General features: G+C 39.1%; 1 protein-coding gene across 2 annotated transcripts in view; it reads right to left on the reverse strand.

Moving 5' to 3' along the window:
• Positions 1 to 14,096, reverse strand: part of Rp1 (RP1 axonemal microtubule associated) — a 247,560-nt gene that overhangs the window by 204,581 nt on the left and 28,883 nt on the right. Inside the window, exon 1 of one of the 2 annotated variants that reach the window (XM_031366739.1) lies at positions 3,485 to 3,599. The exons of the other annotated variant lie outside the window; for it this stretch is intronic. The gene's annotated coding sequence lies outside the window, so the exon portion shown is untranslated. Of the gene's footprint in view, positions 1 to 3,484; positions 3,600 to 14,096 lie in introns of those variants that run through there. 2 annotated transcript variants of the gene reach the window in all.

A 14,096-nucleotide genomic window follows, 5' to 3' on the forward strand; every position in this document is an offset into this window, starting at 1 on the left:
GCAATATCCCCAACCCCATTTTTAAATGTCACTAAACTTAGTAAATGTTGAAAAATTTACAAAATATTATAGCATTTCAAAAAATTAAATCAGATCTCCTCCAATGAGAAAAGTAAGAGTTTGCCAATTTGTCGATTTAATCCTTCAAAGGCTAAGGGGGAGGCTTAAAGATCAGCTTGACATTTGGATGGAAGGGAATGAGCATCCTTAACTAAAGAATGTGTCATAGAAATCTGTGATGAATATATCTAGAGAAAATGTATCATTAAGTAATCTATCATGGAAATCTGCAATGAGTATGGAGAGAAAAAAACATACCATTAAGTAATGAACCATGGATATCTGTAATGGATATGTTAGAATCAAATGCTTCCTCTGGAAAATGTAGATAAATCACCTGTCCTAATGCTTCTGCTGGGAACTTCTCACTGAATGAGGGACAGAATTGCTACAAACTGATAAAACATGATGCCATCTAACTGCCACATGCACCAGGAGTTCTAAAACAAGAACATCAGGATCCAATTAGAGATAGGCCATTTTTAGTAAGCCACAGAGGTGTTCCTTGAGGTCAGAATCTGGGTGACAATATTGGAGCCTGTAAAAGCCTTTATCTAGCTGTAGTCTTACTTTAGAGTAGGACTATTTCTGTTGTTTTCATTCATTTTAACTATTAGTGCCTTTGAAAACATAAGAGATCCCTGCATCCTTGAAGACAAATTGAATGAAATATTTAGTTGGGAATGTAGAGATAGCAGAAGGCATGTTTGCACTGTAAATCTAGCTCAAATCACCTACATAAATACTTGCAAGTGTTTATCTAAGACTCTTCATACATCTCCCAAGTGATTTGTAAATCTGTATGTACAATTAAGAGGAAGAAAAAAATTCTGTGATTAACCTAGAAATGAGTTGTTTTCCGTCTCATTTGCCCGGAGACCTAAAGTGATTATAGTTTTTAAGATAATAAAGGTATCCATAGCAGACAATTGCGTGAGGAGCTGGCAAATCCAGCTTATTAATGGAGTCAGCACAACTGAAGGCTCTTCTCATCCTCTGATAATCACCAACCTGACCTTGAGCAGCCTGCTTAATCTCTTCTCCCTCACCAATACAAGGAGGTAAAAGGCTGCTTCACCCGTGGAGGAGTAAAGCGAACAGGAAGAATGGCTCCTGTCTGCTCGGACACTATGGCTAACAGTTAGCTGGATATTTTAATTAGCAGAAATGTTCTGTCTTCTCAACAAAAAGAAACTGTAAATGTCTGAGGAACTAGTAACCACATCCCCTTGGTCTGATCATTGTATATTACATTGGATTGCGATATCACACTGTGTCTCATAAATATGTACAATTCCTCTGTCTCTATTTTTAAACTTCCTTCACTATTAAAATAAAAGATTTCAGAGCCTTTTATCTCCAATTGTTTTTAGATTGGTCCACTGACATGTTTATTTGAAAATTCATAACTAGGTCCTTGAGACACACTTTTGCCTTATTTTGGAAATGCATCTCTTTGCAAGGACATTGTGAAGATTTACATGTCATTAGTCTTCTGAAGCTCACTGTTTGAAATGCTGTTAACTTGGTGGCTATTTGGGAAACAGATTTGTACATGCATGGGTAAAGGTTTAGAAAAGTTTTATATTTCTTTGCTTTGGGCAAATATGATACAGAAATGTTTGATCTGGGACCAAAAGGGAGAAGATACAAGAAAAAACGCGAAGGAGAAAGAACAAATACCCTCCCCCAACCTTTCTCTTAGTCTGCTACTGCCAGCCCTGTTTTGAGGCTAATCCACAAAAGGCAAGCTGAAGATTAGCATGTTCTGGAAGACTCCAGACACACAGTAGTGGAATAAGTCAGTAGGGGAAGTTTTGGGAAGCTGTGTGGTTTTGCACTTGTGCAAGTCAGGCTTAAGAGCTCATGGCAATGTAGGCCCTGTGGGGGTACAACACAGAACATAATGAAGATTCAGCGCCAACAATAAATAAAAAGTGAAAAAAGCCACTTTCCAAAGCAGTGACTCAGACCTTGCTCTGTTGTAATCATGCACCCCTCCGAGAATCCAGCAACATTAATGGTCCAATTCAGGAGTGAACTGACGCTGAGTCAGTGTACTAAGGAAACCCTCAAGAAGAGATGGCTAGTCCAGATTGAAGGCAGCAAATAGAAGGTAAAAGTGTCCAGAAGGAATTTATGGAAAGGTCGGATGTCAGGTGCAGAGTAGCAGGGATGCCCTCAGGAGGAAAGGGAAGCTAGCACAGCACAGAGACACCTCACAAGAGCAAGACCGGCTATGTGAGCACCACGTTTTGATGGCAAAGTGTACCGTTTGCCATTTGAGATTCTTTCTTAATTTGTGAAATTAATGAAAGGTTGGATAGAAGTTCTCTTACAAGCATTTCCAAACACATTCCCTATGAGACTGGAATAATGCAATAGTAAAGTTTGGACTTGGCTAAAATAAACAACCTAAGTAATCCACTCAGTCTGCCCTGAAGACTAAGCAGACATAGTGGTAATAAAAAAACGGCAATCTTCAGACCAGCTTCTTCCCTCCAGGCTGACTCCCTGGAGATAACAAATTTTATTTACCTCCAGCACAACGGATACTAAAATTGTTTGCTAATCATGGGATAGCTTGCTATCAATATCTTCCCTCCTCTGTTCAGAACCTTTTGCTGCCAAAAGTTAGACAATGGAGCAATTAGGAATATTTTGTAAAATTAAGGAGGAAAATATAATCGCTTTGGCTCACGAGGCTTGGCTGTGGATACGCTTGTCTGACTTGTGATGGGTCTCAGTCAGCCACACTTTTAACTCTGTCCTACTAAGACCTGAACAGTTGCCTCTGCTAACATGATGTGTCTGGTCCCCCACACATCTAGCAAAATAAATGATGGACCTAAAAGAAATACATATCCTTTCACTAATCACATTTTCAATTTAATTTTCTCCCACGTGATATGAGTTCAGATGGATGGTGTAGAAAACTAGCAAATATTTACTGAGAGACTATTTATTCTCAGGACAATTCACATGGTACTGTAGCAAAACTAATTCATTTCATCACAAATTTCCATAGCCATGTTGGGCAGGAGGGAAAAGAGACTAAGAGGAAATATATACTAGTTATTATGGTAGCCATAACTTTTTAATTATAAACAGGTTCTTTAATGCATTGCAGTTTCCTATAATAAACATATGCTAGTATAAGCAAAACTACAATAAGTTCTCCTCATATTTCACTAAAGTGGAATCACAATTTCCCAACACTAAAGTTTACCTCTGCATCAATATCAGCATGCTGCAAAGATTGTTGTCAGATTTTAGTAACAGACAATAATTATTAATAGCATTTATTGTTCTAGTGGTTAAAGATAAAATAGAGATTTGTATTCTAGATATTGAAAGATAGAGGCAAAATAAAATGAGAATAACATATTTTTAGGAGAAATATTTTAAGTAGTTTTGTACTTACCACAACTTGAACCTTTCCTTATGAAGAAAAGAGTAAATAGTTTGAGTGGTTTGCATAAACGTCACTGGATATGCAACCTGCTTGTTTCACATAAACAAATGTCTTTGGATTTATTACTGGCATGTATGCTCACAGATTAAGTACAGCCAATTAATTTAATCCAAGGTGATGTTAATCTCCAGAAGGAGCTCGCCTCAAGGGTGCCACAGCCAGGAAATAAAGCAGCTCCTAACACTGAGCATCTGTGGTCTGTTTAGATTGCTCATTAGATTGTCTCTCTTATGGACATCGTTTTCTGCAGAGAGTACTCAACTCACAGATACCTCTCTTCTAAGTACCTCATTTATTTATGAAAACGAATGTATGCTGCCGATACAAAATTATCTGACTTTGAATCGTCCTTTTGGATTGGAGGTTGCTCTTTTTATCTGATTAGATTTTCAATTTTTAAAAACTTCGACAATGTAATTACATCATTTGTTCCTCCTGCTCTTCCCTCCAACCCCTCCCATCTACCCCACTTTGATCTCTTTCAAATTCATGGCCTCTTTTTGTTTCATTGTTATATTTGTGTGTGTGTGTGTGTGTGTGTGTGTGTGTGTGTGTGTGTGTCGGCGCACGTGCGCACGCATGTCGGCACGCGTGCACATGTGGGCTCACATGCACATGTGTGTGTTCCTAAACATATTAAATTCAACCTGTTCAGGCTTCAAATTGTTACTTGTAAATATATGTTTTCAGGGATGACCATCTGCTATAGTATAATCAAATAGTGTGATATTCCCTGGGGAAAACTTTCAACATGCCTTTAGCTGTGGTTTCTGTGTATGGTTAGTGCTTTGTAAACTCTCTCCCCTCCAGGTAAGAATATTTACTGCTGTAGTCCTACTTCAGGTCATGTTTGGATGTCCATGTTGGTGAGACATCATGTGTGTAGCTTCTCTGACATTTCTAAGATATATAATCTCACACACAGAGAGACAGACAGACACACACACACACAACTGTTTCTCTGGATTTTAAAGCTCTCTAAATGGACTTAAATAATAAAAGAGAAACCATGCCTCATACTGGAAGGCTAGCAAACTATTCAGAGCTAGTGAAGCCATATGTCTTGGAGGAGCACACACAACCAGCTCTGTAGTAAGCCAACATTAACTACATTCTAGACAGTTATTGCTATACACGCAGGGATGTATAACTCTCATCCCTCAGCAAGGAAATTTTCCAACAGATGAAGACCACTACAGAAAATTACAACCAATCAAAATGCAGAATCATAGTGCCCAGACCCAACTGATGAGTAATTCCTTGATAAACAATTCTGATTCTGAGATGCTATTTGCTCATGAGAGGGAAAGAAAAGACATAGACCTTTTCATGACTTATCTCTTCTGTGTTATGACCACAACAGGTGGAATTATGATGCATATGGCTGCATGTGTATACACTGTGACTGGCAAAGCATGCTATAATAAAATCACTGTTTCTGCACTCTTCACAGCTGCTTACTCATAGTGAAGTTTGAACCTGTCACATATGACATCCCATATAGGATTCTCCCAACCCTTCTTAAGATTAAGGTGTTAGAAAAAAGCCTCACCTACTTGGGTTTCCCACTGGGCTTCATAACTATGTTCTAAACAAGAGAAACAAATGAGATTTCAAGAGAAACAAATGAGAGTTCTCTGGGAAGAAAGACATGCAAGGTTCAGCCTGTGTTCCAGATGGTTGTCTCCAAACACATCAAGGGACTGCATGCTTTGCCTATACATATTGACTTTGTCACAAGCCACTTATTAAAAAGAGAGAGAAGGAGGAATGTAGAGAAGAGAAACAGCAGTTTAAGTTGATATAAGCTTCTAATTATAGTCATCACTCTCCCCATAGACATGGCTCAAGTATTACTGGGCAGTCTGTGTTTTCACAGTGGCAATAAGCATAAATGGTATCATTACCAGGTCCAATGCAAAAGTATAGTTGCAGCCTTCAGCTTAGCTATGACCTGCACACACAGGATGTCTAGGTTTATCATGCAGTCTGTAGCTGATAAACAATTCATACATATCAGCTGCCTTTCAACACCGAAAGAATGTCAAATCAAGGATTAGGTAGGGACTTTTTAGGAAAAGTAAAACTTCTTATAGGGCTTCAGAAAGTAGGCTGTCTTTTTCTAAGCATCTCTCATAGTACACACTACACTCCTATTACTTCGCTCAGGAAGGGAGACCATGTATACCTGGTGCTCAGTCAATGCCTCTGTGCTATCTCAAACACTGCAGACACCACAATGTGTCAAATACACTGTCATTTCTGATAAGTGCTTTGTAATGCTGATGACCCAAGACCATAATTTGATTAATGAGTCTAGAAAACTCCAGAAGCTTCTATATTAGAGGTCATATTAAGTATCGTCCCTTTAATATCTTCAACAGTCATATGAGATTGCCTATTTGTCACTTCTGAATTCATACATAAATCTTTTCTGATTTGTGCTGACATAATAGTCAGATCATGAGGAATGAGGTGGCAGTGGTAATTCATTGTAGTAAGTCTCCAACCCCAATAAGCCTGTACAAAGAATAAAAAACTCAGTTATAATATTTATAATCTGCATACCTAGATTAGGCAGATATACCACTTCACTACTTTATTTCCCAGCTATGAGATCCCTTGCTACTTGCCACTCCTCCAGGCCACAGGGTTCTGCTCCATCTTCATTCTACCTCCTTTTCCCCTGTCTTCCTCTCTCCCCTCTGTCTCCCTATCTCCCCTTCTCCCTTCCTCTCTCCCCCTCTCTAAAACTTCCAGCTCCATCTTGCCCTTCCACTGGCCAATTACAGGCTCTAACCTCTATTTAAGCAGTTAAAATGGGGAAAAGTTTCATCTGAAATCACCTGAGTACCTGATCCACTCCTGGTCAGGGCAGCCCCTTTTGAGGAAGCAGAATTAACATCAAAATACAAACAGCACCAGAGCAATCCACAACAGTATTCATTCTTTGAAGCTGGTCAGACTTCAGCTCAACCCTTCCCCCTTTGATTTAGTTTTGTAACTCACTTTGTTCCTCCATGTCTAGCTCCCTTGTTATAATACATGGGGACATGCTTTCTTTATAGGCTTGATGTAAGGGTCAAATAAGTAACATATACAGTTATCCTTCTCTATGCATGTGGAATTGATTCCAGAACCCATTACCCCTACAGACACAAATTATACAGTCTCTCAAATCTTTTACCATTTCGGTGTAAAGTTTTATATGATCTACAAACATACTATTATATTTGTAAATCATTTCTAATGTATAAATACTGACTAATGCAATGTAAATGCTATTTGTTAAGTCCTTATACCATGTTGTTTAAGGCAAAATGACAAAGAGAATGTCTAAATATGTTTAGTACAGATGAAAGTTTGAGTGTTTTTCATCAGTTAAATGCACCGATGAAGAACCTGTGGATAGGAATGCTGACTGAATGCAAGGACAAAGAAGGCAACATGACTCACAGTCATAATAAATGCTCTAATCATTTCTTTCATGTCAGTCTTCTTGAAAAACATGCCCCTTGTTCCTCATAGCATTTAATAAACTGGCACTCTACTCTAGCATGACACATGATCTGACCCAAGTTTACTATTCTGATTTTGTGTCACCCTATAGTTTTGATCACTTTACAGTTTAAATGTGCAATGAGTTTTGTCTAAATTCTCTTTTCTTTCTTCCTTTCATTCTTGCATTCTTTCTTCATTGTGGATTGAAACCAGAGCCTCATGCATGCTAAGCAAGTACCCTACCACTAATTCACTTTCCCAAATCTTTATAAGCTTTCTTTTTCTTTGCCTGTATTGTGTGACAGTTTCCTCTAAGATTGAAACTTTCCATCTGTCATGGAAGCTCCTTAAAACAGAAGGTAATCAACTCAAAAGACCTTCAAGAAGTCCCTGAAACAGACGGGATCCACTAGACCCATCCTCCCCCGCACCACCCCCAGAGTAAACACTATAGACAGCTGAGAGTCACTCTGACAAATCAAACTGCAAAGAAGATTCTCAGATAAGCCAAGGCTGCAAGGGAATCTGAGATCAGAGCAGCAGTATGGAAGAAGCTTAAACCAGTTGAACTCCCTGGACCAACTCGAGACACTTGGAAAGGACACTCTCCAACTTGTTGAGCTGCCTGCAGGGTTATCAGTGTGCTTGAGGTTCCTAGCTTTTGGAACCCTTGCTGGGGTTTCCTCTGGTCATTTAACTGTCTTTGAGTCATTTCTGTTCCTTTAAGAAACCCCTCACCACATTCCTGTAGGTAAACCCTATAAAATTCATTGCTTCACAAAGTTAGACTTTGGTGGTATTTTGGTCTGTCATGGGCTTCCTATTGGGGGTGAGTGTGTGTTGCATCTCTGTAGGAAAAGTCTTGTCACACAACAAATTGTCTCCCTACCAAAACACTGTACTTTTTAAAAAATCACACATCTCTTTCTTTCTTCAGCTCTAGTTTATCTGAGAACCTTTTCTTGAATCCTTACTTTTTATACAGTACATTGGTATTTCCTAGTGAACAGAGTGGGTCCCACTTGCTCTCTCTATAAGTTTATTCCCAGAGCTTTCAATACTGTCCCATCATTAATGACTTCTCAGTTTACCCTCTCAGTAGACACCAGAAGCATAACTTATCATCCTGAATTCCAGAAACATTTCAGTCCCTTGTACATATTCAGTAAATAACTTTTGAAAGACAATTCCTCTGACCATATCTGGAAAGAGAAACACTTCATTAACTTACTGTGCTAAGGAAAAAGTAGCCAGCAAAGGACCAAGCACTACTCCCAGTGTTGGAGAATTCAGATTTATTTTATGTTAGTGGGCCTAGAGCAAGCTGGTGCACTGCAAGTCCAGCCCCCACTTCCACCTGCAGTTTCTTGTAGTTTCCATAGGCTGAACAACAGTGTGGATATCTACCCTATATGCCCACCTGCAGATGATCTGCCTCTGTGTTTCAAGTTCACTGAGTTGGGGCGGAAGGGGGTTGTCCACTGTACACAGGCTTTGGAATTGCTAAGGGCAGTTTCTGCAGTACTGCTGTTATCTTAAGAAGATGGTTTTATGAGTAACCACACCCCAGGATCAAGGGTGTGTGAATTTCAGCTGAAGCATGCAGAGATATAGAAGCAAAATTCAGCATCTTTAACTATGTTAGACATAAATTTTTGCCCATTTTTGTCTCCACATAATCTCATAGCTTAAATTGGTATTTAAGCTGCCATAGGGCAAGACCATAGTTTAATTATATTTTAAAATTAGCTTAATTAATTTTAAAATAAAATAAGGACACATTAAAGGTAATAAATGTATAACATATTTCCACACAATACACATGATATTCTGAATATGAGCCACTCTGATGAAATTAAATTGTTCCATAATGAATATGGACAACTGCTATAGAAACCATTCCTCTTATTAAAGATCTCCTTGACTCTGAAATAATGTCCCCCTTTAGACTTGGAGTCTTCACACAACGTTTACTTAGTGACACATATGTTGATTCAGTCATCTAAAAGATATTTATGACAAATTCACTATGTATCAGCGACATATAGAAACAAAAACAAACAAACAAGCAAAGAAAATTCTTGCCTTCAAAGACAAATTGTTTGCAATTATGTCTACAGTGTGTTAAATAGTTCTAAATGCTAGGGAGAACACTGAACTTATGTGGTAACGAAAGTGGTGGAAACCAGGAAAGAATTCAGCAGGAAAGTAATTAGAAAAGATCTACCATTGAGAAGATATTTGTGGAAAGGCATGGTAGAGAGCTGTATTTTACACTCCATGCAGGGAATCCCAACAGCAGAGAGGGACTACAATCTTGAGGCCAGCCTAGAATACACAGCAAAAGCATCTAAGAAAACCAAATGAAATAGATATGAGAAAAGTGTATTCCTGGCAGGAACAGAAAGCACAAGACTCTGAATCAGGAGTACCTGGGCGTATGTGAAGAATCAGGTACTACGTAGCAGTGACTGGAACAGGGGGCACCACATTACATGAGCTATATAGCCCGTGGTAAATACTGTGACTTTAACTTTAAGTGAGATAAGAAACCAAACGTGGAGTTTAAGGGAGAGGCATGTGTGGAATAAGTATTTTCATTGACATTTCAAAGGATTTCTGCAGCAGCTATACTAAAATTTTAAGCTAAAAATACAGGTACATAAGAGAAAAGTCTTCAGGTGATGCCAATAGTTCATCTCTCTTCTTAAACAAGTATTGCACAAGCAAGAATTGTACTATTTTGGAGCTCTGAGGTCAATTTGAGTAAGTTTTCAGACACAACAATAAATTATAATTAAGTTCTGTTAGTTTAACCTAGGAGCACTACAGTGTCTCTCTGCCCACAGTCCTCAAGCCCACTACAGGCAGCAATTTGAAAAGTAAAGCCCTTCTAAATACTGAGATTAAAGTACTTTCTAAATACTGAGATTCTGTGTCCTGATTCCTGATTGGCGGTTGCTGCTTCAGATTGTAGAGGTGCATGCAGAGGTGGCCAATTGCTGAGATTCCTTTCTTCCTTTTCTTTCTCCCTTTCTTCCTTACTTTCTTTCTTTTCACTTCCTCTCTTTCTTTCTTTCATCCTTTCTTCCTTCCTTCCTTTCTTTCTCTCTTTTTTTGAAGTTTCTACTCTCTCCAGAAACTTAAAAACAGCATCTGGGAGTTCTTCCTTCTTAGCTTTGTTTCCTCTTAAAGAAGTCAAATATTCATATTATTGTTCGTCCTACGGGGCTTCAAACCCTTCAGCTCCTTGAGTCCTTTCTCAAGCTTCTTCATTGGGAACCCCGTATTCAGTCCAATGGATAGCTGTGAGCCTCTACATCTGTATTAGTCGAGTACTGTCAGAGCCCCTCAGGAGACAGCTATATCAGGCTGGATTGTCCTTCCTTCAGACTCTGTTCCATAGTTAGTCTCTGCAACTCCTTCCATGGGTATTTTGTTCCCCCTTTTAAGAAGGAATGAAGTATCCACATTTTGGTCTTCCTTCTTGAGTTTCTTGTGGTTTGTGTATTGTACTTTGTGTATTCCGATCTTCTGGGCTAATATCCACTTATCAGAGAGTGCATACCATGTGTGTTCTTTTGTGATTGGGTTACCTCACTCAGGATGATATTTTCCAGATCCATCCATTTCCTTAAGAATTTCATAAATTTGTTGTTTTTAATAGCTGAGTAGTACTCCATTGTGTAGATGTACCACAGTTTCTGTATCCACTTCTCTGTTGAGGGACATCTGGGTTGTTTCCAGTTTCTGGCTATTATAAATAAGGCTGCTATGAACATGGTAGAGCATATGTCCTTATTACATGTTAGAGCATCTTCTGGGTATATGCCCAGGAGTGGTATAGCTGGGTCCTCTGGTAGTACTATATCCAGAGCTCCCAGGGACTAAACTACCAACCAAAGAGTACTCGTGGTGGGACCAATGGCTCCAGCAGCATATGTATAGTAGACGATGGACAAATCAGTCATCAATGGGAGGAGAGGCCCTTGGCCCTGTGAAGGTTCTATGCCCCAGTGTAGGGGAATGCCAGGGCCAGTAAGCAGGAGAGGGTGGGGTGGCAAGCAGGGGTAGTGGGGAGGAAGAAGTGAACAGGGGTTTGTTCTTGTTGTTTTTGTTTTGTTTTGTTTTTTGGAGGGGAACTGGGAAAGGAGATATCTACGACATGCAAATAAAGAAAATATCTAATAAAAAAGAAAAGAAAAATTAGCAGAAAAAAGAAAGGAAAAAATAAATTAATAAATACCTTATCACTAGGGTAAACATTCAAAACTGAATTGTCACATATACCTTGTTGCAGAGGAGAACTCTTGTTTTCTTCCAAAAAAAATGGCACTGGGTAAATAAGACATTCCAGGATAGACCTCATGTTTAGTAGTACTTGACCAAAATAAAATGGACTCTCCAGTTTAAAAAAAAAAATCAAGTATTGCCAAGCAGTGGTGGCACATGCTTTTAATCCCAGCACTTGGGAAGCAGAGGCAGGCAGATTTTTGAGTTCAAGGCCAGCCTGCTCTACAGAGTGAGTTCTAGGACAGCCAGCACTACACAGAGAAACCCTGTCTTGAAACACACACACACACACACACACACACACACACACACACAAAACAAAAGTCAAGTATTTAAAAACTAGGAGAGTAAAAAGAAACCACATATACAGGAAAAGCTAAAAGTTATCTTGTATGACCAATGAAAGACACATGCTCAGAAAACACCCCAATTTTTTAGACTTTCTCTTGTAGTCTGGAAAAGAGATATCCTACAAATAAAAGGGCAAAGAACAGCTAACAGTATGCAAGAAAGAGAATTTGATATCTAGGGTTGGCATGCTATAAGGTTCAAGTACACCACTTAACACACACACACACTCACATGCACACACACATTATCAATAGCAACAACAGTACACCAAGAAAAAAAAACCCTTTAATGAAAGTAAGAACAACAACAAAAATTACCAGAAGATTCTCACATGGCACACAAAGAAGACAAATACTATAAAAACAATAATGGTAAAAGTGATTAAAAAATAAAGGCAAATATGGATAAAGGTACATATGGACAAAATAAGAATATCAATAAGAAATAGGAAGTCTAAAAAGAAACTCCAGATCTAAAACATACAGGAACTGGAATAGCAATTCACCATACAAATGCAAGAAAGAAATAATAAACAAATGCCGTAATGCAATCAGAGAGTAGTAAGGTCAACCAGAGGGAGCAATTGACAGGTATAAACAATGTTCCACAAATTGCATAATGCTTGTTCAAAATGGTGAAAGAAAAAGTGTATCCATTGAAAACATATGTAGAAAAAAATAATAGGTTTCCAAATAAACCAAATCATAGAGTTGATCCCCAATTTATGTGTATTTATGAATTTTTAAGTTCTGTTTCAATAGTAGTGACAGCAGAGTCACACCAGAGAGCTGAGAAGCTACTTGTCACTTGAGCATGGGTCCCTCAGCAGTTGTAGTCATCCCACAATGGCTGTCTCTCACAGGTTTGGAGATGGAGAATGACAGTTGGTAGTTACTCAGTCTTCAAGGATGGGTTCTTCTTTAATTTAAATGTAATATTAGAAGCCCAGAAGATTCCAGGACAGCCATGATCCCTACTACACAATGAAAGCTTAGAAAGTTATTCTCATAGCAGCAAAAGAAAATCATCAATAGAGCAAATTAACTTAGCTGCAGCAAGGAAGACCGAGTGAGCAAAGAAAACCCCTTTCACCTGGGTTGCGACCAGGTGCTGTCCACAATTCGAGCAGAGTCAATCAATGCAATCAGGAGAGTTTTTCAATTGAAGCCTCCATTTCATTGCTGGCAAGTGACATTGAAATGAAAAGTAATATTCTGCCTTGAAAGAAATGCTAAGAGTCTTTTGAGAGGAAATAAAAGAGGAGTCAATTAGACTGGATTGCTAAAAGTCAAATGAAATTCCAAACAATGTAGATGGTACTCTTATAAGCCATGGGAGAAGTTAGGATAACTCAAACCAAGGCTACAGGCTGTGGAAATGGTGGAAACATCCTGAGGGTCTTCACCACAAAGCTCAGAACATTCACAGACAGCTGACACATACACTGGCTATGGCTTGTCTGTGGGGCATGAGAGCAAGCAAACTCTCAAGGATGACTAACAATGTTGCCCATGGCAACAACATAAAGAATGGATAATGATTCAGAATGAAAAGACCCTAAAAGTCGAAGTTGAGGAGGACTTGAGAGATGACTTGGCAGTTAAGAGCACTGACTTTTGTCACAGACAGCCAGGGTTGGATTCCCAGCACTCACATGGTGTCTCCCAACCATCTCCATCTGTAACTAAATCCCATCCCAATCTGGAGAGCCATTGGCATTTGAAGGCTGCTAGACAAGGGAAAGCTACTTTTCTCCAGGGATGTAGGCCTGAGAGGCTACTGATGCTCCAGTAGATGGCCTTGTCTTAGTTACAGTTACTAATGCTGTGATAAAACACCATGACAAAAATCACCTTGGGAGAAAGGGTTTATTTCATTCACAGTTCCATATAACAATTCATCATCAAAATTAGTGAGGGGAGCTCAAGCAGTGCAGGAACCTGAATGCAGGAGCTAACAATGCAGAGGCCATGGAGCAATGTTGCTTCCTGGCTTGCTGCCACTGTTTTATTATAGAACACAGGACCACCAGTCCAGGATAGCCCCACCCACAATGGGCTGGGCCCTCCCATAGCAATCATTAATTAAGAAAATGTCCTATAAGTTTGCCTACAGCCTGATTTTGTGGAGGTGTTTTCTTGATTAAGAAATGGAGAAGAGCGTCATCTCTCAGATGAGTCTAGCTTTTGGCAAGTTGACATAAAACTAGTAAAGTCTCATACCCATGCACATACAGACAGCACAAAATGAACTCTATGGATATTATATTATTTATTTAAAAAGATCAGGGGCTAGGGAGATAGCCTAATCATTAAAGTGCTTGCCTTAAAAAAGGAGAGAGCATATAAAGTAAGAAAGCAAAGAGGGCCGGGCGGTGGTGGCGCTCGCCTTTAATCCCAGCACTTGGGAGGCAGAG

Source organism: Mastomys coucha, unplaced genomic scaffold, assembly GCF_008632895.1.
Source record: "Mastomys coucha isolate ucsf_1 unplaced genomic scaffold, UCSF_Mcou_1 pScaffold14, whole genome shotgun sequence".
Classification (NCBI taxonomy): domain Eukaryota; kingdom Metazoa; phylum Chordata; class Mammalia; order Rodentia; family Muridae; genus Mastomys; species Mastomys coucha.